Source organism: Humulus lupulus, chromosome 2 (genome assembly GCF_963169125.1).
Source record: "Humulus lupulus chromosome 2, drHumLupu1.1, whole genome shotgun sequence".
NCBI classification, from domain to species: domain Eukaryota; kingdom Viridiplantae; phylum Streptophyta; class Magnoliopsida; order Rosales; family Cannabaceae; genus Humulus; species Humulus lupulus.
This window is the reverse complement of record NC_084794.1, coordinates 21,771,511-21,792,385: the sequence shown is the minus strand read 5'-3', so window position 1 is coordinate 21,792,385 and position 20,875 is coordinate 21,771,511. Positions and strand designations below refer to the sequence as shown.

At 31.8% G+C, this 20,875-nt stretch overlaps 1 long non-coding RNA gene across 6 annotated transcripts; it reads left to right on the top strand.

Annotated features, from left to right (window-relative positions):
* The first annotated feature begins 4,873 nt into the window (after positions 1-4,873).
* On the top strand, positions 4,874-16,469 carry LOC133817455 (uncharacterized). 6 transcript variants are annotated; one of them, XR_009885557.1, is made up of 12 exons: positions 4,878-5,192; positions 5,319-5,404; positions 5,505-5,625; positions 5,708-5,775; positions 5,880-6,135; positions 6,248-6,344; positions 6,458-6,570; positions 6,683-6,803; positions 6,903-7,055; positions 13,624-13,817; positions 14,648-14,715; positions 16,114-16,469. It is a non-coding gene; the product is annotated as an uncharacterized LOC133817455 (long non-coding RNA). The 6 variants fall into 6 exon arrangements; XR_009885555.1 differs by having other exon boundaries at positions 4,874-5,192; positions 13,624-14,715; XR_009885553.1 differs by lacking the exon at positions 14,648-14,715 and having other exon boundaries at positions 4,879-5,192.
* The last annotated feature ends 4,406 nt before the right edge of the window (positions 16,470-20,875 follow it).

Genomic DNA, 20,875 nt, shown 5'->3' with positions numbered 1-20,875 from the left:
CTCTATAACAATCCCGCATGTCACATATAGGGTGCACTTTTCTTACCTCTGGTTCGAGCGAGAATTAGTATAAGAACGACCCTTGAGAACGATCAATCTTTTTAATTCCTTGACGGTCACCTGGTCATAACCAATTATGAGATTCCATAAATAAAATGAATAATAAAGGTTCCCAAACCAAAATCTAGCCTCCGAGACATCAAACCCTACTAAACAGGGTAGTAGGATCGATCCCGAGGCCTAAGGCTTGAATCCCCAAGCCAGAAACCTATTTCTGGCCAAAATGCCACTAAGGGCCGCGACCCTCCTTGGCCATGTCGCGGCCCTTCGACCCTTCAGCCACTTCCTCCCATTTTTTCAAGCTTGGGCCGCGGAGCTCTAGAACAGAGCCGCGACCCCACCTGGAACTCAGCCAAAAACCTGGTTTTCCTCCCTTCAAACTCATTCTAAAACCCCATTAAAACTCCCCCAACATCACCAAACAAAACCACTAATTGATACCACAATTTACCCACCATACAAGCATCAAAACTCAAGCTTTACACCAATCAAAACTTCCATTAATTCCCAACTAACCACATCAAAATATCTTGACTAAAAACCATAAAAAAAAACAGAGTATAGCTTAAATTCATGGATTAATTCGTACCTCAAGCTGGGTTTGAGTCCTCTTCAATGGATGAACTAAGGTTCCAAGCTCTAAACCTTGATTCCTTAGCTTAGTTCTTCAAATGGAGGTCAAGAATTCCAAAGGAAAATGAAGGAGAAGGAAGGTACGAGAGAAGGAAAGAACTTGCTCTATTTTGGTAAGCTTCTACAACCTTCAATGGCATATATAAATCCTAGGGGTGAAAAGACCAAAATACCCCTAGGTCAAATAAAGATTTCTAAAAGCTCCCAAGGGTAAAACCGTCATTTCCCTCCTATTTTGTTAATCATAATTAACACCCTCCAATTCCTGCTATTCTCAATATCCTCAAATACTAATAATTCATATCCCATTACCCTTTAATTCCTGGTAACGCTCTATTCACCAAAACACCCCGAGACTCACCCCGAGCCCCGAGCTTAAACCTGTTATGACCAAACCGATAGTTTATATTCAAATATCGTCTCATACCGATTAACTCGAACAAATCCACATTATAATGTGGCCTCACAATTAATCACAAACATGCACCAAAATATACAAATATGCCATCAACGGACCAAATTACCAATATACCCTTATAATCAAATGTGGACCCACATGCATGCATTTAACATCATATTATAATATAATTCACATAAACATGCATATAACAGTTTAATGACATAATAAATCAATTATGATCATCCCGGCCTACTAATCCGACCATTAAACCACATTAGGAATTTCGGGGCATTACACACATAGTAATATTACACACAAAAAAAAGTAATTTATAATAATATAATAAATATAAATTTTCATTTTTTTAAGGAAAAATATTTTTCATGTTTCAACACTAAATAAATAAGAGAGAAAAAATAGACTAAATCATAGTATATTCGTTTAAAACGAGGACACAATCAAATAAAAAAGTAATAATAGCAATTTGTTATATATGGTATGATACGAATACTAAAAATAGAAAAACATACAAACTTGTGGTGTGGTCAGGTTGAGTAATCATCCACCCATGCATAGGGAAAGGGAGGGAAATAGCCCCTTTACAATAGAACTTGTAGCAAATGTCATTCTTAATTAGAATGAAGCTAAATAATCTCAGCAATGCTAGTAATATAACACAATTACTATAATACTCATATTTTACTTGTTTCTTTCATTAACTTTTAGTGACAAACATGACCAACACCTTAATTGGAAGAATTTATCATTTATTGTATATTTAGGTTATCATTTATTGTATATTTAGGTCCCAATTAATAGAGAGTAATTGTAATTAGCCATTATTAGGAAATTAATTGCCATCAACTATCTATAAATAGGGCTAGCTAGGGATTACTTTGTAAATGATCCCTGATTCATTTCTTATTTTCAGAGCACGCTAAAACGCTACCTGAAAATCTCTATAAGAGTTTGACATTTGCAATTTCTCCACATATATAAATGACTCGTGGACTAAGATTAATTCACAACCTAAACTACGTAAATGATGTGTCTCAACTTTTAATTCTTTAAACTTGATTTTATTTAGTTGTTAGTAAAATTACTAGTCAATAATATATTATACATAGAAAAAAATGACATAGCACCAAACAAATATATCATGCCTAAAAAAAAATTCATAGCATCAAATTGATATAACATAGAATAATATATATATATTTAATGATGAAAATAGATATATTATATATACTAAAAATATGTATGACAGTACCAAAGAGTTATACCATAAATAACAAAAATATATACCTAGTTATGACTTAGCACTAAAAATATGTATATCAAGCATATATACCAATAATATACATACTTGTACTTATGAGAGAGCGTCAAACAAATATACCATATACTAGAAATATATGTACCTATACCTATAATAGTAGGGGTGAGCATTGGGCGGGTTGGTCGGGTTACAAGGCATTTTTACCCGTCCAATGTCATAATCGGGTTAGCAAAAATGACCCGTAACTTGCCCAATTAAGAAATTTTTTTTTTTTAAACCGTTCAATAATTTGGGCGGGTTGGTCGGGTTAACCCGCCCAAACCGAAATGGGATTTTTTGGGGCGGGTTGGGCGAGGGTCGGGTTGGTCGGGTTGGGCGGGTTGGTCGGGTTGGGCGGGTCAACCCGCCCAAACAAATTTTTTATTTTTTATTTTTTTTTTAATTTTTGTAATTTTTTTCTTTTAAATACTAATACTAATAGTGTGAAGTTTATCTTTTTTAACTTAAAACAATATTTTAAATTTATAGTAAAAAAATAAAACAAAACTTAATTAATTTATATATATATAATGCTTAATTGGGCGGGTTGGGTTATATTGGGCGGGTTGGGTTATATTTTCAACCCGCCCAATGAAACAATTGGGCGGTTTAAATTTTGGTCGGTTTATTCGGGTTGCGTTTTTTGGCGGTTTTTTCGGGTTGGTTTGAGCGGATTATTCGGGTTGGGCGGGTTGTAAAAATTTCTGCACAGCCCTATATAATAGAGTATTAGAGATAAACCATGATAAAAAAACTATATATAATATAAACCAAATTTGATATACCATAAATTAAAAGTACATATACATGTAATTGAGTTCCAAACAAATGTACTATAAACCAAACCATATATAATATATATTAAAAAAATACTTATAAACTACATAAACATGTTACATTATTTTGATTAATTAATGTTTTTTATTTTGTTAGATGTGGCATACTATTTGTAGGTAAAAGTGTCATATTTCGAAATATCTTGTTTTGGTTGGGTAAGTAAATTTTTTTTTATAGAAGATGTACTATTAGTTAAGAAAAAAATAGATTAATAAAAAATATGAAAGATAGTCAAGCGAGCAATGAAAATAAATAAAGAAAGGACAAATAAAAAAACAAAAATATCTCTAAATGCACGGAGGGTTATTTAGCTAACAAAAAATATATGTGGACATTTATTTACTACCACTTATGTAATTAGGTTATTTTCATTAATTTCTCTTTATGGGAAATGATGTCATTTTTAGTAATCTCTCTTTACGAGTAAATAAAAAAATCTTTAACAGTAGAAAGTTCTATTTGTATTTAGTTTTATTCTTCTATATTTTCAGGCTTAGAAGGCACTAATCATGAACAATAAGATAATTATCTTCATTTTAAAATATTTGTTTGAAGAGTATTTGTGGTATAAATATTTATTGTCTTCGATTTTATACATTTATATATTTAATATTTTTTACTGTAAAAATAATGAATGTTACATTTTGTCCAAGTTTGTTAAGTCTAATTTAAATTGAGTAGGCTGGCACTAGTCAGCTTCTAATTGGTCCAGGTCATAATTTTTTAAAAATTATTAAATATTTTCAAAATTAAAAATTATTAAATATTTCCAAAATTGGACGTGTTCTCACTGTATTTTAAACAAAACTAACATTTTGTGATAATTTTGACAGCATAATAGTCCAACTTTATTTTAAAGAAAAATAAGTTAAGGGCAGAATGAGTGCATTCTATAAAATTTGAGCAGAATGAGTACATTCCATAGATTTTGGATGAGTGCATCCATTAATTTTTTTGAGGCGGAATGAGTGCATTCCATAGATTTTTAGATGAGTGCATTCGTCAATTTTTTAGGGCGGAATGAGTGTATTCCATGTTAGATGAAGAGAAAGGAATGAGTGCATTCCATCATGGCGCAAGAGAAAGCCAAGGGAGAAGAAGAAATTTAGGGATACATATTTACCAGTGAAACTTTTAGCAATTTGAAGAAATACTGTGATTTGATTTTTTTTTCTTTGTTTCTTTCCTGATGCAAAATGTCGATCTCCTTTTTTCTTCTCTGTGTGATTTTTTTTTCGTATTTTGCCGACTCAATTTTAAGTTAAAGTGAAAAGAAAATGAAGAGTTGTCAGAATGAGAAGTGGAAGGTGAAGAGAAAAGTAGAGATATTTTTTTTTCTTTTTCTCATTTGCTCGAAATCAATTCTTTTTCTTTTATTATTATTTTTATTTATTAATAATAATAAAAAAATGGTTCAACAACTAAATGTTACATTTTTCAAACTTCTGTCCAAATTTGTTAAGTCTAATTTAAGTTGAGTAGGCCGACACTAGTCAGCTTATAATTGGTCCAGGTCATAATTTTAAAAAAATTATTAAATATTTTCAAAATTAATTAATAAAAAACATTTTTTTTCTTTCTTTTATTTTTTCTCCTTTTCTTTAAGGTTGATCTTACTCACCATATCATTGTAGAAGCTCTTCTTAAGCTTTAAACATTTGCCCAAAAATTCTTAACACAAAACTCAAACCCAAATATATTTAGCTAAAGCAACATAAAACCACATTAAACCCGAATTCAAGCATTCACAAACAATTTTTAAATTTATAATCCCAAATCAATTTAAAATATAAAATTTATATTTTGACAAAGTTATTTAGTTATGGATCCTTTTGTTGTTGGTGTTTTTTTTAGTGGGTCATTTTGTAGTTCTTGACATTTTTTTATATATCAAGCGCAAGGCCGAGCTCTGGTTCGACACCGCCCTCACTCACGCCCCTTCTCGTATGTTCCTCGATTATTTCATCTCAGCTTATAGGGTTTTTCTTAGTCCTTGATTATTCTAATTGAAGTTTTGATTGGACTTCTTTCACGATTATTTGAATGGTTTGTTTCCCCAAATATATGCAGCTTTCATGCCTAGAATCAAGACCGGTAGATCTTTCACCATGGAAAGCTTATGCGATTTTAGTGTAGCAGATCAGATGCAGAAGGAGGTGACTTTCTATAGTTTTATTTTTCATCTTAAATTAGAAGAACTTAGTTTATGTCCTTTTATTGATATCATTCGTGACTGAATATTTTTCATACTTCTAGTTCATCGTCCGATTTGAAAATTAATGGTACTTCGGAAACTATGTCTGAAACCGTGCTTAGTCCAGTTGAGTTAAAGGAAGAAGTAATTTCTTCAGAGGCCAAAGAAGAAAATGTCATAGTGGTACTTAGTTATTATATTAAAACTCTTTTCCATCAAGACATCTTTGTTGTTTTTCTGTATCTGATCAACTTTGTCTTTTCAGAATTCTGCTGATAAAGGTTCAAAGGAGGATGGCAAAGGGGAAAGCAAGAGTACTGAGAAACATGACAGGTTTGTCTTCATGGATCTATGCCATGGAATTAGTACTTTAATACTAGTAATTAGTGCTAAAATTCTGATTCCATTTTTGTTTGCGCTTTCTCTGCCTATCTCAGAGCATCAGCTACGATAGTTTCTTCTTCTTCTGATGTGAAAAATGAAGCGAATAGTGATAAAGAGAATAGCAAACCTTCTGTTCAAGCAGAAAAAGAAGCTTGCACTCCTGTGCCACCGAATCCTGGGACCAACTCCAAGAAGCACCAGACAGCTAAAATGATTGCTAGTTTAGTTAGAAACCCATCAGCCTTGAAGCCAAAAAGTCAGATAAAGTCGTCACAATCCAAAACCCCCAAACCATCTTTGTTTGAAAAGGTGGGTGCATTTTTCTTTGTTCTGATATACGTTTTTTTTTTATTTTTTTTAAATTTTGGGCCTTCAAGTGTGTACTGATTATGTGCGGTTAATTAAACTCAAAACCTTGTAGTGAAACAAATGTGAAAAGCACTGCTGGGGCTCTCACTTTGGCCCAGGAGAATCAGGCAATTAAGCGACAGAAGTTGGAAGGAGGACAATCTAGACAGGTAATTATGAAGCTGCTACACTTCTTATTTTGTCTTCCCCTTCCCCTGTTGCTTATTTTGATTTTTTTTTTCATCTTAAAACTAATGTGTTGTCTTGTCTCTTCAAAATCCAGATTCTTAGCCTCAAACCGCATAATCTGCCCCACAAGACAAATCGGGTCGTGTAAGTGGCAGTTCCAACTTCTGCCCATCAACTGTGAATAGAGCCAAAAAAGATGAAAGAAAGGTTTGTGTTTTTCATTAAATTGCTTTTTGGTTTTCTCATTATAATTCTTTGAAAAAATTTCGAAGGTTGGTGAACATGGAATTTAACTGGTAATTTTTTTACCCTGGAATAGATTTATGTTCGAGAAGGAGCAGCACCAGCACAAGCTCCTCCATTTGTTTCAGCTGCTGAAATGATGAAGAAGTTCCAATCAAGTACCAGAGACCCCTGTCGTGCCTCACACTGGTTCTCAGGTTAGAGAAATAAAATCAAGTCCCTGTTTTTTGCTGTCCTTTTATTTTATACTTTCCACAGTACTTAATATTCGTGTTGTTTATGCTTCTATTGTGCAGATGAAGCCTAGACTCACATTGACAAGGCCCAAGGAACCTGAGTTTGAAACAGCTCAACGAGCATGCTCTGTTAAGATTAAAAGCACTGCTGAGCTTGAAGAAGAGATGATAGCCAAAATTCCCAAGTTTAAAGCACGTCCATTGAACAAGAAGGTAATAATATATAAATATATATATAAAAAATATTTTGCTCGTCCCTGGAACAAGTGTGTCTTGTGTTCTTTCATGTTTAATGGTTATCACTCTATACATAAAGAATTATGATTAAGGTTTCATAAAAATATAATAATAAAAACAAAAACAATTAAAAATGTCACTTTTCAGTCAACACTAAACTCCAACTGGAACTCCTAGAATAAGAACTATAAGTTTTATTAGGACTAGAATAACCTATGTGTTTGTAAAAATCTTCCAACAATAAGGTTATTGAAATCACATGTCTTGGTGATGCTATTAATGGCGATCCTCTCAGCTTTTCTTTGCCTTTGAATCTCAATCTTTCTGATCTCATCTTCTTTTTGTATTTTGACTGATTTCAATTTTTCTGATCTCATCTTCACTTGGCCTTTGACTATTTTCAGTCTTTCTGATCTCATCTTCTCTTGGCCTTTGACTAATTTCAATCTTTCTGATCTCATCTTTTCTTGGCCTTTGACTGATTTCAATCTTTTTCTTGTGAGCTTCTTTTTGCTTCTTGGCATGATCTTCAAGACTTCGATCGATGAATCGATCTCGATTACATTTTCTAGTGATCATCATTTGATGGTGAAAAGTAATCGTATTTGTTGAAGGTGCTTGATCACTACTAGTACGACTAGCAGATTGCTGTGCTTTGACAATGATTTTGGCGAAGCGTCTCCCCAGTATAACAACTCTAGCAGCTTGTTTTGGTGGCAATGATGGGTACCTAATATTGAAATATTCACTACTTGATTCTGGCATTGTGCTTTGACGATCGCGATTGCTCTCGTGATCATGATTATGCATTCTTGGAGGACTTCTTGATTCTTTCGAGGACATTCTTGGACGAATTCTTGATTTTTGAGGGGACGTTCTTGGAGCAACAAAGATCATAATAATTATTATGACCTTTGTTGCTCCAAGAAGGTCTCCTCAAAAATCAATTATAATTGTTATGATCTTTGTTGCTCCAAGAACGTCCCCTCAAAAATCAAGAATTCGTCCAAGAATGTCCTCGAAAGAATCAAGAAGTCCTCCAAGAATGCATGGTCATAATCATGATGATCACGAGGGCAATCGCGATCGTCAAAGCGCAGTGTCAGAATCAAGTAGTAATGAATATTACAATGTTAGGTACTCATCATTGCCACCAAAACAAGCTGCTAGAGTTGCTTGCTTGGGAGAAGCTTCGTCAAAATCATTGTCAAAGCACATCAATCTGCTAGTCGTACTAGTAGTGATCAAGCACCTTCAACAAATACGATTACTTTTCACCATCAAATGACGATCACTAGAATACGTAATTGAGATCGAATCGTCAATTAAAGTCTTGAAGATCATGCCAAGAAGCTCACAAGAAAAAGTTTGAAATTAGTCAAAGGCCAAGAAAAGATGAGATCAGAAAGTTTGAAATTAGTCAAAGGCCAAGAGAAGACGAGATCAGAAAAACTAAAATTAGTCAAAAGCCAAGAGAAGATGAGATCAGAAAGATTGAAATTTGTCAAAGACAAAAAGAAGATGAGATCAGAAAGATTGGAGATTCAAAGACAAAGAGAAGCTGAGAGGATCGCCATTAATAGCATCACCAAGACATGTGATTTCGATATCCTTAGTGTTATGGAAGATTTTTACAAACTCATAAGTTATTCTAGTCCTAATAAAACTTATAGTTCTTATTCTAGGAGTTCAGTGTTGACTGAAAAGTGACATTTTTAATTGTTTTTGTTTTTACTATTGTTTTTTTTATGAAACCTTAATCATAATTCCTTATTTATATAATATTATTGTATAGAGTGATAACATTCGTATATAAAAATATTTCCAAAATTAAAAAAATTGTTTCAATATTGAATTGGTCTGATTTTCTTTCTCCTTATTGATGAAAGCCTTAATTATCGTGTCTGTTCGAAGGCATCAATTCATGTTTTTTAACCCTAAAAATTAAATGGAATTGGGACAATGTTATTTAGCCTCACCTCAGTTATGGTCTATCATTTTGTAACCACTGTAGTTAAATTAGGTTCTCTTTACTTTCCTCTCTTGGATTTTTCTAAAATCATAATCTGTGAGTTTCCATAATTTCTTTTGAGTTGTATCAGACATTTTGTTGAATGAAACATATCGAAATTCAATACTATTGTATTCTCTTAGATATATATTGTAAACAGTATTGGAAATTATAATAGGCTAGCTCTAGGGTATTCATATATGTCGTCTCCTTAGAATGCCCGTAATAGGTATTAGTACTGCAATAAAAGGTGTATTATATGATCACAGCAACAATGATAGGAAGAGCCTTAAACTCATCGTGGTGTGTTTCACTTGGGATGAACTCTGTCTATACTATATATAGCTTGCATTTTTCTGGTTAATATGTGGCTGATGTTGTATTTTATGCAGTAATTTACATTGTTCTTTTATGAGTACAAGTAGTCAAGTTATATAATCACAAGCTTTAGGATTGTTGATTAATGTGACTGTTATTAGAAACTTAATTACATGATAGGTTGAAGGAATATATGCATGTGTTGGAGTAATGGTCAACATATAATGCATATAATCACAAGCTTTAGGAATATATGCATATGAGAATTTCTAAGGGACACCGGTGGTGTCCAACACTGTAAGGAGGTGGCATATCGCTATTGGTAGAATTTAATATTAGGTCCCACATATTTGAATTTAATAAGTATTGCTAACTAATTATGAAGTGTCATCTCATATGGTGTTGGATACTTTAAGGTGCCAAATTGCAACACTCTTTTAATGAAGATATATAAATAATGAGCTTCAAGGCTTTAATAATTAAAAGTCTATTTGGTAAAGGGTTTAAGAGAGGATGGATCAAAGATGTGTTTAGTAGAGAGGATGGATCAAAGATGTGTTTAGGAGAAGGGGTGGATTGGGAGTTTCGTTTTAGAAGGCCTCTTTTCGATAGGGAAGTAATTTCTTTGATTGAGCTTCTAAGGGTTTTGGAGTTTGTTAAGTTACCATCAATTTTGGACGATAGGAGGGTTTGGGAGGCCGATCCCAGCGAGTTGTTCTCTTGCAAGTCCGCTTTTCAGAAGCTAAATTTAATTGATGTTCGAGCGGATGTGTTGTGGGCAAGGATATTGTGGAAAAGTCAAGTCCCTTCAAAAATAAAGGTTTTCAGCTGGTTATTGTGTTTGGAGAAACTTAGTGTTAATGATATTCTACAGCGTCGCCGTCCGTATCTATGCCTCTCTCCTAGCTGGTGTGTTTGTTGTAAAAAGGCGGCTGAATCTGTATCTCATTTATTTTTGTTTTGCGATTTGGCACAGTCAATTTGGTCAAAGGTGTGGGATGAATTTGGGGTGAGCTGGTGCCATCCTTCTTTTTGCTCCCAGTTGTTATGCTCTGGTTTAATGGGGAATAAACGTTTGAATAAGCTGTGGAGGGCCACAATTTTAGCTACTTTTTGGGCAATTTGGTTAGAACGGAATGGCAGAATCTTTGTCGAAAAGACTAGCCTCCCTTTAATCATTTGGGAGAGAATTAAGTTTTGGGTGGCTACTTGGGTGTATCGCACAAAGGGTTTTGAGGGTTTATCCTTTTTGGATCTCTCCAGAGAGTGGAAGAGTTTTTTGGTAGTGTAGTCTGGCCTGTAGCGGGTGTATTATTTTCTTGTTTGTACCAAGGTTTTCCTCCGCCATAAGCGAGGGTTTTTAATTTATTTGAGGGGGGGTCGGGACTAGTGCCTGGTCTCTATCTCCTTTTCTTTCAAAAAAAAAGAAAAGAAAGAGTCAAGGAATGAGAGATGTGGCTTCCACTTCTAGTAAAAGAGCTTTTACTAACCTCAAAAGCCCAAACCATAAGCTTAAATAACCAGGCCCATAGTGAGGTTAGCCTTTATCATTATCATAGCTCTAGTATTCAGTATATCATACAATTATAAAGGCATTTTTTGAACCCCGAGAAATTGGAATGATTACATTACTTGTAGCCTCATCTCAGTCATGGTCTATCATTTCGTAACCAGTAGTTAATTAGGTTATCTTTCCTTCCTCTCTTGGATTTTTCTAAAATCTGTGAATCCTATAATTTCTTTTGAGTTGAATGAGACATTTTTTATTGAATGAAAATATATCTAAATCCAATACTGCTTTCTCTTAGATATATATTGTATACATAATTGGAAATGAAAACGTCTCAATAATATAGATTGATAGCTAATCACATTTTTCTAGAGTGCCCATATTATATTACAGCCACAAATACCCTATATCATAGAAGCAATGAAAGGAACAGCCTTCAATTCCTCACTCTTTAACTCATCACGGTATATTTGATTTTGGATGAACTCTGGCTATACCAGTTGGCATTTTTCTGATTAATTTGACTTATGTTGCATGTAAGAATCAGAAATGTTTAATTTGTGAAGTAATTAACATTGTTTTTTTTTCAGCTTCATTGTTGTAATCTTAATTTATGGTCTCAATTTGAGACAAGTGTTGAAGAAATAGTGTGGTAGTATGTTTTGCAGTAATGGTCCTGATGAATAAAGTTTCTCTGGATAAAAATGGGCTTGAAGGGTTTAATATTAATCATGATTATTTCTCATGGCTTTAAAAGTCTGTTTGGTAGGAGGGGTTAAAGGGAGAATGAGTTGGGTTGTTCAATGTTTAACCTACATTTGCTTGGTAATAAAGAACCAAGGAAGAAGAAACAGTGTGAATTAATTTTAATCTAGACTTTTACATTAGAGGGATATTGTGGAAAAAAAAAACTAATTTTTTACATGTGTTTCTTTCTTTTGCCCTTGAGAGTAAAAAAAAGAAGAAATAATAAGGATGATATATGTAAATATGGTAATAAATATTTTTTTATACCAAACAATAGAAAAATGCTGCAAAAAAAGTCCTATAAATGAGGTGGTACTTGTTTCTTGACAAAGTAGCATTGTTTTAATGTCAATATGATGAAATTGTGCCATATATATCTTCTACATAATAAGCGTTTAGATCACGAATTTTTTTTGTTTTAACTGTTTTTTATTTTTTAATGTTAACTTTAATAGAATATTTTTATATTTAACATAATATTTTTATATTTAAATGTAATTTGTAAACACTTAAATTTAAATAAAATATAATAAATAATTTTAAAAAAGATATTTTTGAGATGTTTTACAATGATAATTATTTAAAAATAATAAATAATTAAATAAATTAAAATAAGTTATTTTTTTTAGATTTTTTATATGATAATTATTTAAAAATAATAAATAATTAAACAAATAAAAATATGATATTTTACAATGATAATTATTTAATAATAAAATTATTTTATAACTTAAATAAAAATTTAATTAAACTTTAACTCACTTATTATAATAATATTATATTAAACATACAATATAATTTACTATCAATTAGTAACAAATTATTATTTTTTTTAAAATTAGCAAGAAATTTAAATTTAAAATCTACCTATAATGTTTAATATTACATTAAATATATAATATATAATTTTTTGTTGTTACTCCCAACTTAAAAAATTAGAACAAACATAAATAAAAATAAATAAATTATTTAATTAAAATATAATATTTATTGGACATTAATATAAATTTAATAAAAATAGTATATAATATTCTCCGTGTTTACAACTATTTAGAGCATCTGCAAATTTTCAGAAAATTCCGAATAGTTTATAGTACCGAAAACTAGGTTCAAAGATGTTGTTGCACGTGTGATTAATTTTTTTTATGCGCGTGGAAAACAACATGTTTGAATCTAGTTTTTGGTATTGTAAACTATTCAGAATTTTCTGAAAATTTGCAGGATGCTCTAAATAGCTACAATATACACGGTCATAAAAAAAGGTCGCGCCGAAAACTGTTCACGGGTTGATAGACACTGAAAGCCCTACTGGTAGGGCTTTAAGTGAAGCCCATATAAAAGAATTGTCATATATATATATAGAAGATATATGATAATTCTATGGCAGGGCCTTCAAAAAGAGCTTTACTGGTGAGGTTCTTTTGTATTTCTGACCTGTGAATAATTTTCGGCGCAGTTTTTTTTTTTATGATCATGCATATTGTAGTTATTTAGAGCATTCTACAAATTTTTAGAAAATTCTGAATAATTTATAGTGTCGAAAACTAGGTTCAAACATGTCATTTTTCATGCGCATAAAAAAATTAGTCATGCCTGCAACAACCTGTTTTTATACTAGTTTTCGGCACTGTAAATTATTCAAAATTTTCTGAAAATTCGCAGGATGCTCTAAATAACTACAATATACATGGTCATAAAAAAAAATTGTGCCGAAAAATGTTGACGGGTTGAGAACACAAAAAAGTCCCACCGATAGGGCTCTTTTTGAAGTCCCTACTGCAGAAATTTCCTATATATATATATATATATTTTAGGTGAGAGCACTCTTTTTGCCCTCACACATAAGTGCATTTTTTTAGAATTTGATTGGTTGAATAGGGAGGGTGCACAATGTTAAAATAGGTTGTGGAGTAGGTTATTAGTTGTTTTAATGTTATTTCATAATTCGATTTCTTCAGAACCGCTTCCCTCTTCACTTCAGATTTCGACAACCCAACCCACCAACCAAGCTTCCAAGCTTGACGAAAATGGCGCCTATCAACTTTCTTAGAGCAACACGTCATTTTTCAAAGTGAAAAAGCTCTCTGAAAACGCTGTTACTCCATCAAGATTCAAGAGGCTCTCCTCTCTTTGCGGGTTACGATCTCTCGAGGTAAAAACCCATATTTTCTTTTGCTATTTTCTCTCAAGTACTTGATTTATTTCGGTAATATATTTTCTGGGTTTCTAAATATATTTATTTTGGTATACGCCATTGTATTCTATGACTTATTTTTGTTTAAGGATGATTCCTATAAAATGTTTGATGAAGTGCTTGTTTGAACAATTATCACTAGAAGTTTTAGGAACCCTTTCAATTCTTTGTGATAATGGAGTTAGGTTGACTTCAATATCAGAGTAATGTTTAGAGATAAGCATGATTATTTGTTATACTTTTGAAGGGTCCACCGTCCATGGTCTTAGAACTTTCTTCTGCACTTCTTTAATTCAATTCATGATATCTCTATTTTATTGATGTTTTATAATATTTTTAACATATTAAATAATTGAAAAATGTCCATGTAGAAAGAAAAGCATAAAGGAAAATTCATTATAGACTAAAGAGTGTCGTATTAGCATTCATATTTTTTTCATATATAGCATTCGTATGTTTTATGATCGATGGTAAACAAATTTAATATGTGATCTATTTAAATAAGGATGTTAAAGATTACATCGAAAGCTTATATAAAATTAATACTAATAGAGAAGTTAGACAAGAAAAGGAAATACAAAAGAAAAAGATCGAAAGAAAATGTCACCATTGGATTTCTGTCTTTACTAAACATTCAAGCTACAAAGTAATATCAAAAGTGGCACTTATAAGTACCACGATCTTCACCACAGGACCTTTATATAATGTAAGAGCATTGTAGAAGGTATAAATCATTTAATGCTGTTAAAATCCGTATAACATTATGTTTATTGCTGCTGTTTCTTAAGGCTCGGAAGATTTTGTTTTTATAATTGGTGAGCCTATCTGGTTATCAAGAAATTAACCACATAATGAGGTAAGACTAACTCTTTTGTAAACAATTGATCCATTTACTTTTGGTATTAAGATAGATCAAAGGTATCATTTTTGGGCTATCTTGATTCTAAATATCCCAACATCAATTTTGTTTTGTTAATTATTTTTTGGGAAGATTATATTAATATTTTATGTCTTGTTTTGTGGTTTGGACCCTTGTCAAAGTTTTTTTTGAATTGTGCATTGTATAGAGTGACGAAGATTTGGTCTTCATAATTCTATTATAACTATTTTGCTTCACAATATTAGAATGCTTTTTGAGTTAATATCCAATTAAGACTCATTTGATTGTTTGTATTTGTTTGATTTGTGTTTTTACTAAAGTTTATTTCTTTTATGTTGCTTGACTATATGTATGGGTTTGCTGTCAATTTTTTATATGAATTATTTTTTTTCAGTAATGCAAGGCTATATCATTTCAAATAAACAAATAATAATAATAAAGCAAAACCATTTTTTAATGAATTTTCATTGTGAAAGGAAATAACTCAAATGATTATATGAAATTAATTTAAAATTGTATAAAGCAGTAAAGGAAATAGACAATATGTGTTAATCTAATAACATAAAACACTACGTCAGTAAAGCAACCTCAATGAGTCGTGGATTACGTCAAGTATATGGCAATGCAAATAAGTCTTCCTTACGAGGACTTTGAGAAATCTTAACCAATGATTTCATGTTGTTATATCATTGTTATTTGCATATTTTAATTTGAATTTGCAATAGAATATGTAAAATCATTTATTGACATATTTGCTAAAATTGACAAAATTAATTATGAAATGTATTTTCGAAATATATTGTGTGGTATTTTCGAAATGGGTAGTTTCTTGTTTTGTGGTGAAATATTTTCTAAATTAGATTATCCTATATATGTTAATAAAATAAATATATAATTTTCTATAAAAGAATATATTTTCTTGAATTTTGTATATATGGAAATTATTGGTATTTATTTTAATTTCTTGATCTGATTTGTTTGTCTAGGAACCGTGAACAGCTTACAAAGATAATGTATATATTGTTTCCTTATTTATTTAAGGAAACTAAGTTTAAAAGACTGTCCAGGTTCAATAAATTTGTTTGAACGGATTGCTAATCTATTTAAATAGATTCTGACTTTCCTTTTGGGGAAGATTTTCCATTTATTGGCTTATTGGTTTTTGACTTGTTTTCCATGACCTAAAGGGATTCTAAAATGTATATAGTCATCCTTAGGTCATTGGTTTTTGCTCATCTCTCTTGGGTATTATTTTCCAAATATTTTCAAGTTTTAGAGAGACTTTTTTATTATGTGAAGAACTTGAGTTCAGCAAGTTCTTAGTGGTTTATTACAGTATAATTCTGTATTGTTTTCTTTGTGCTAATTGTGCAGGTTGAACACACTTGGACATTGTTCTTCAAGCTTCGGGAGAAATCTTGCTCGTGAGTCACTTTTCGGGAGGAAAAGTGCAAGTGTTATGATTTGAAGGGAGTTCAAGATCTTAACACTTCATAAATTTGATTAGGAGTTTAGATTACAATAGTTGCGACAAATTCAAGAGGGAGTTTTTATTTGTATAAGTCAATTTGGTTTTGTAATCGTTTAGATATTCTTCTAATAAATTTCATTCTCTGGACATGGCCCCGTGGACTAGTAGCAATCTACAAAGATTGTTGATACCACGTATAATTTCGTGTGTTCTTTACTTTATGTTCATTTTTATCTTTTGGTGATAAACTGTTTAAACATATCTGGTTTCTGTTCAAATAGTTTTTGTGTCCGTTTAAACATTTCTGTAACAGTTCAACAATTAATTATTTAATTTGAATAATTAAGTTGGTGATTATAAAAAACAGAATTTCAATTGGTATCAGAGCTGTTCACTAAACTCTTAGTGAGATTTTGTGGTTATTTTCTGTTTGATTTGTTCGGTGTGAAATGTCTTTCTTTGTAGAAGGGAGTTCGGTGTCTCGACCTCCATTGCTTAATGACTCAAACTATCCATATTGGAAAGTTAGGATGATAGCTTTCATAAAAGTTCAAGATGAGAAAGCATGGAGAGCAATTTTGTCTGGATGGTCACCTCCTACCGAAAAAGGTGAAGATGGAAGCACAAATGTAAAATTTGAACTTATTTGGAATACAGAAGAAGAAAAATTATCTAGTTATAATAATAAAGCTCTTCACGCCATTTTCAATAGTGTTAGAGAAAGTTTTATTAAACTTGTTTCCACATGTGTCTCGGCTAAAGATGCTTGGACAATTCTTCAAATTCAGTTTGAAGGAATTGTAGATGTCAAAAGGTCTAGATTTATTATGTTACAAATTAGGTTTAATGATCTTAGGATGTCTGACTCTGAAACACTATCTGAATTTTATGAGAGATTATATGATATTTCTAATGAGTATTTTGCACTTGGTGAGAAACTTAATGATTCTGTTCTTGTAAGAAAAATCGTTCGAGTTCTTCCTAACAAGTTCAATGTTAAGCTCATTGCTATGGAAGAGGCAAAAAACTTTAGTACTATGAAAGTAGAAGAATTGATGGAGTCACTTCGTACCTTTGAGTTAAATCAAAAGATTCGTCAAAAAGACAAGCCAAATACTTCCAAAGAAAAAGAGAAAACTATAGCTTTCAAAAGTACTGAAAAAGAAGCGTCAGATGATGAAGATGGTGATAATGAAATGACAATGCTTGCAAAGAATTTTCAAAAATATATGAAGAAGATAGGAAATAAGAAGTTCAATGGCAAGCCGTCAAAATGTAATCTTTCTTCTCTTAAACCTTTTCAAACTAATAAAAATGTTATTCAGTGCAGTGAATGTGAGGGATTTGGCCACATCCAGTCTGAATGTGCAAATACCTTGAAAAAGAACAAAAAATGTATGATTGCTACTTGGAGTGATAATGACTCTGAAAGTAGTGAAGATGAGGAAGGTAATGTCGCTTTCACTTCTATTTTACCTGTTTCTATATCTGAAAATGAGAAAATTGTTTGTTTGAATAATGTTTCAAAAGATGAAGAAAATTCTGATAGTGATGAATCTGAATTGAATCATGAGTCTTTGAGTGAATCTTACAAAAAGATGTATGGTTCATGGATGAAAGTGTGTTATGAAAATCGGTCATTGGTAAGCAAAAATAAAGATTTATTCTTTGAAATTAAACAACTTACTGACTTAAATGAAAATTTTGAAAAAGAAATAATTTCAAAAAATGTTGAAATTAATAAGTTGTCTAAAGATTTGGATACTCTTGAGAAAAATGTTAGAATGCTTAATCCCGGTTCAACTATTTTTGAGAAAATACAGAATGCAGGTCAAAGAAGTCATGTGGGACTTGGTGCTTCAAGTTCTCAAAAATCAAAGAAAACTGTCTTTATCTCGGCTGGGATGCTATTGTCTGATGTTCCTATGTCAACTTCACTGAAATCTGTTGCATCCAGTACTCGGATTGTTCCAACAGAAATGACACAGTCAGTAGGTAAATCCAATAGAAAGTTTGAAAAATTCATTCCAATCTGTCATTTTTGTGGTAGGAAGGGTCATATTCGTCCTAAGTGTTTTACTCTTATGAATTTTGCCAAAAATGAATATTTTGATAAATTCAATTATTTTGATAATTCCAAGAGTAAAAAAAGAAAATGTTCAATCAAAGAAAATATGGATAAAAAAGAATAATTGTTTTGTTGGTTTTACTAGTGAATATGATAGATCTGCATTCATCATATTTTTGGTATTTTGACAGTGGTTGTTCAAGACATATGACAGGTGACATATGACAGGTGACAGGTCTATTCTTACAGACATAAAACCTTTGCATTGTGGATCTGTTACTTTTGGGAATGAAATTGAAGGTAATGTTCTTGGAATGGGTACTCTTAACTTTGAAGGGTTACCTAGAATCAAAAGAATGTTACTTGTGGAAGGACTTAAAGCTAACTTGCTTAGCATAAGTCAAATTTGTGATCAAGGTTATACTGTTAACTTTGATAAAGAGAATTGTTTTGTTTTAAACAAGAATGGTGAGAATGTTCTTGAAGGTTTTAGATCTAATGACAATTGCTATACTCTTCTGCCTTCTATTATGTGTCAATCTGTTGTGAGTAATAACACTGATGTGTGGCATGCTAAACTTGGTCACATAAACTTCAAAACTTTGAAAAAATTGTCACATGCGAGGATTGTTCGTGGTTTACCTAAGCTAGGTAAAGAATCTGATGGTAAGTGCAAGAGTTGTCAACTTGGTAAGCAATTAAAAATTACACATAAAAGCGTTTCTGCATAAACACTTCGAAAGTATTATAATTGCTTCACATGGATCTTATGGGTCCAATTCAAACTGAGAGTTTAAATAGGAAAATGTATATTTTTGTTTGTGTGGATGCTTTTTCTAGATATACTTGGGTGGATTTCTTGAAATAAAAATTGAATACTTTTGATGCATTTAAAACTTTTTGCTTAAAATTAAAAGTTGAAAAAGAATGCAACATTGGAAAAATTGTTCGTATAAGAAGTGATCATGGTAAAGAGTTTGAGAATTCTGTCTATGATGATTTTTGTAAGTCTGCAGGTATTTCTCATGAGTTTTCAGCTCCCAAAACTCCTCAACAAAATGGAGTTGTAGAAAGGAAAAACCGCACTCTTCAAGAAATGGCTAGAGTGATGCTAAATAGCAAAAAATTGACCAAACGATTATGGGCAGAAGCAATTAACATAGCTTTCTATATCATAAACCGTGTTTTTCTCCGTCCAGGTACATCTAAAACATCTTATGAAATTTGGAAAGGTAAGAAACGAAGTGTGACTTATTTTCATGTTTTTGGATGTGTTTGTTACATTTTGAGAGATAGAGAAACTCTTGGTAAGTTTGATGCTAAGAGTGATGAAAATGTTTTTATTGGATACTCCACTAACAGTAGGGCTTATCGTGTGTATAACATGAGAACCCAAACTGTAATGGAGTCGGCTAACATTGTTATTGATGATGTCAGGGATTTTTCTGAGTTTTCTACTGAGAAGAAATTGATAGGTTTGTTGATGAACCTACTGAAAAACACGAAGAAGCTTCTGTCAGTGATACCACTATTGCAACGTCTGGTCCATCTGTTCCAACAGATCCGAATCCGATGAAACAGATTTTGGACAAACATAAAAGAAATTTCAAGATATTATTTCGGATGAAGTCCAAAAGGAGTCATCAACCAGAGTTAAATTAAATCATCCAGCAGATTTAATACTTGGAAATCCAAAAGACAGTATGGTCACAAGAAGAATGTTTAGTAATGTTGTTTAATTTGTTTGTTTCTTATCTTTACTTGAGCCTAAAAATGTGAAAGAAGCTTTAACTGATGAAAATTGGATTAAAGCTATGCAGGAGGAATTAGAACAATTTTTTGAAAACAAAATGTGGATTCTTGTGCCAAGACCGTTGCATACCAATATTATTGGTATAAAATGGATTTTAAAGAATAAATCTGATGAATTTGGTACAATTGTGCGAAATAAAGCAAGATTAGAGGCACAAGGGTACACACATTTGTACCTGTTGCAAGACTTGAATCAATTAGATTATTATTGTCTATTGCTTGTTTGATTGGTTTCAGGTTGTTCCAAATGGATGTCAAATCCGCATTTCTCAATGGGATCTTGAATGAAGAGGTATATGTTGAACAACCCAAAGGGTTTGAAGATCTCCATGCACCCGATCATGTTTACAAATTGGAGAAAGCTCTTTATGTTTTGAAGCAAGCCCCTTGAGCTTGGTATGAGAGACTCACTCAATTTTTTGTTTCTCATGGATACAAAAGGGGTGGAGTAGATAAAATTTTATTTATCAAAAATATTAAACCTAACATAATTATTGCTTAGATTTATGTTGATGATATTGTGTTTGGTTCTACTTCTGACAATGAGGTGCAGGTATTTGTGAAACAAATGAAAGAGGAATTTGAAATGAGCATGGTGGGAGAATTGACCTATTTCGTAGGTTTGCAAGTCAAGCAGTTAGATGAAGGCACATTTGTTTCTCAAAGCAAATATGCTAAGAACTTGGTGAAAAATTTTGGTCTTGAAAGTTCAAAGATTGCCAAAACACCAATGGGAATGACTGTGAAGCTATCCAAAGATGAAAATGGTGTCAAAGTTGATCCTA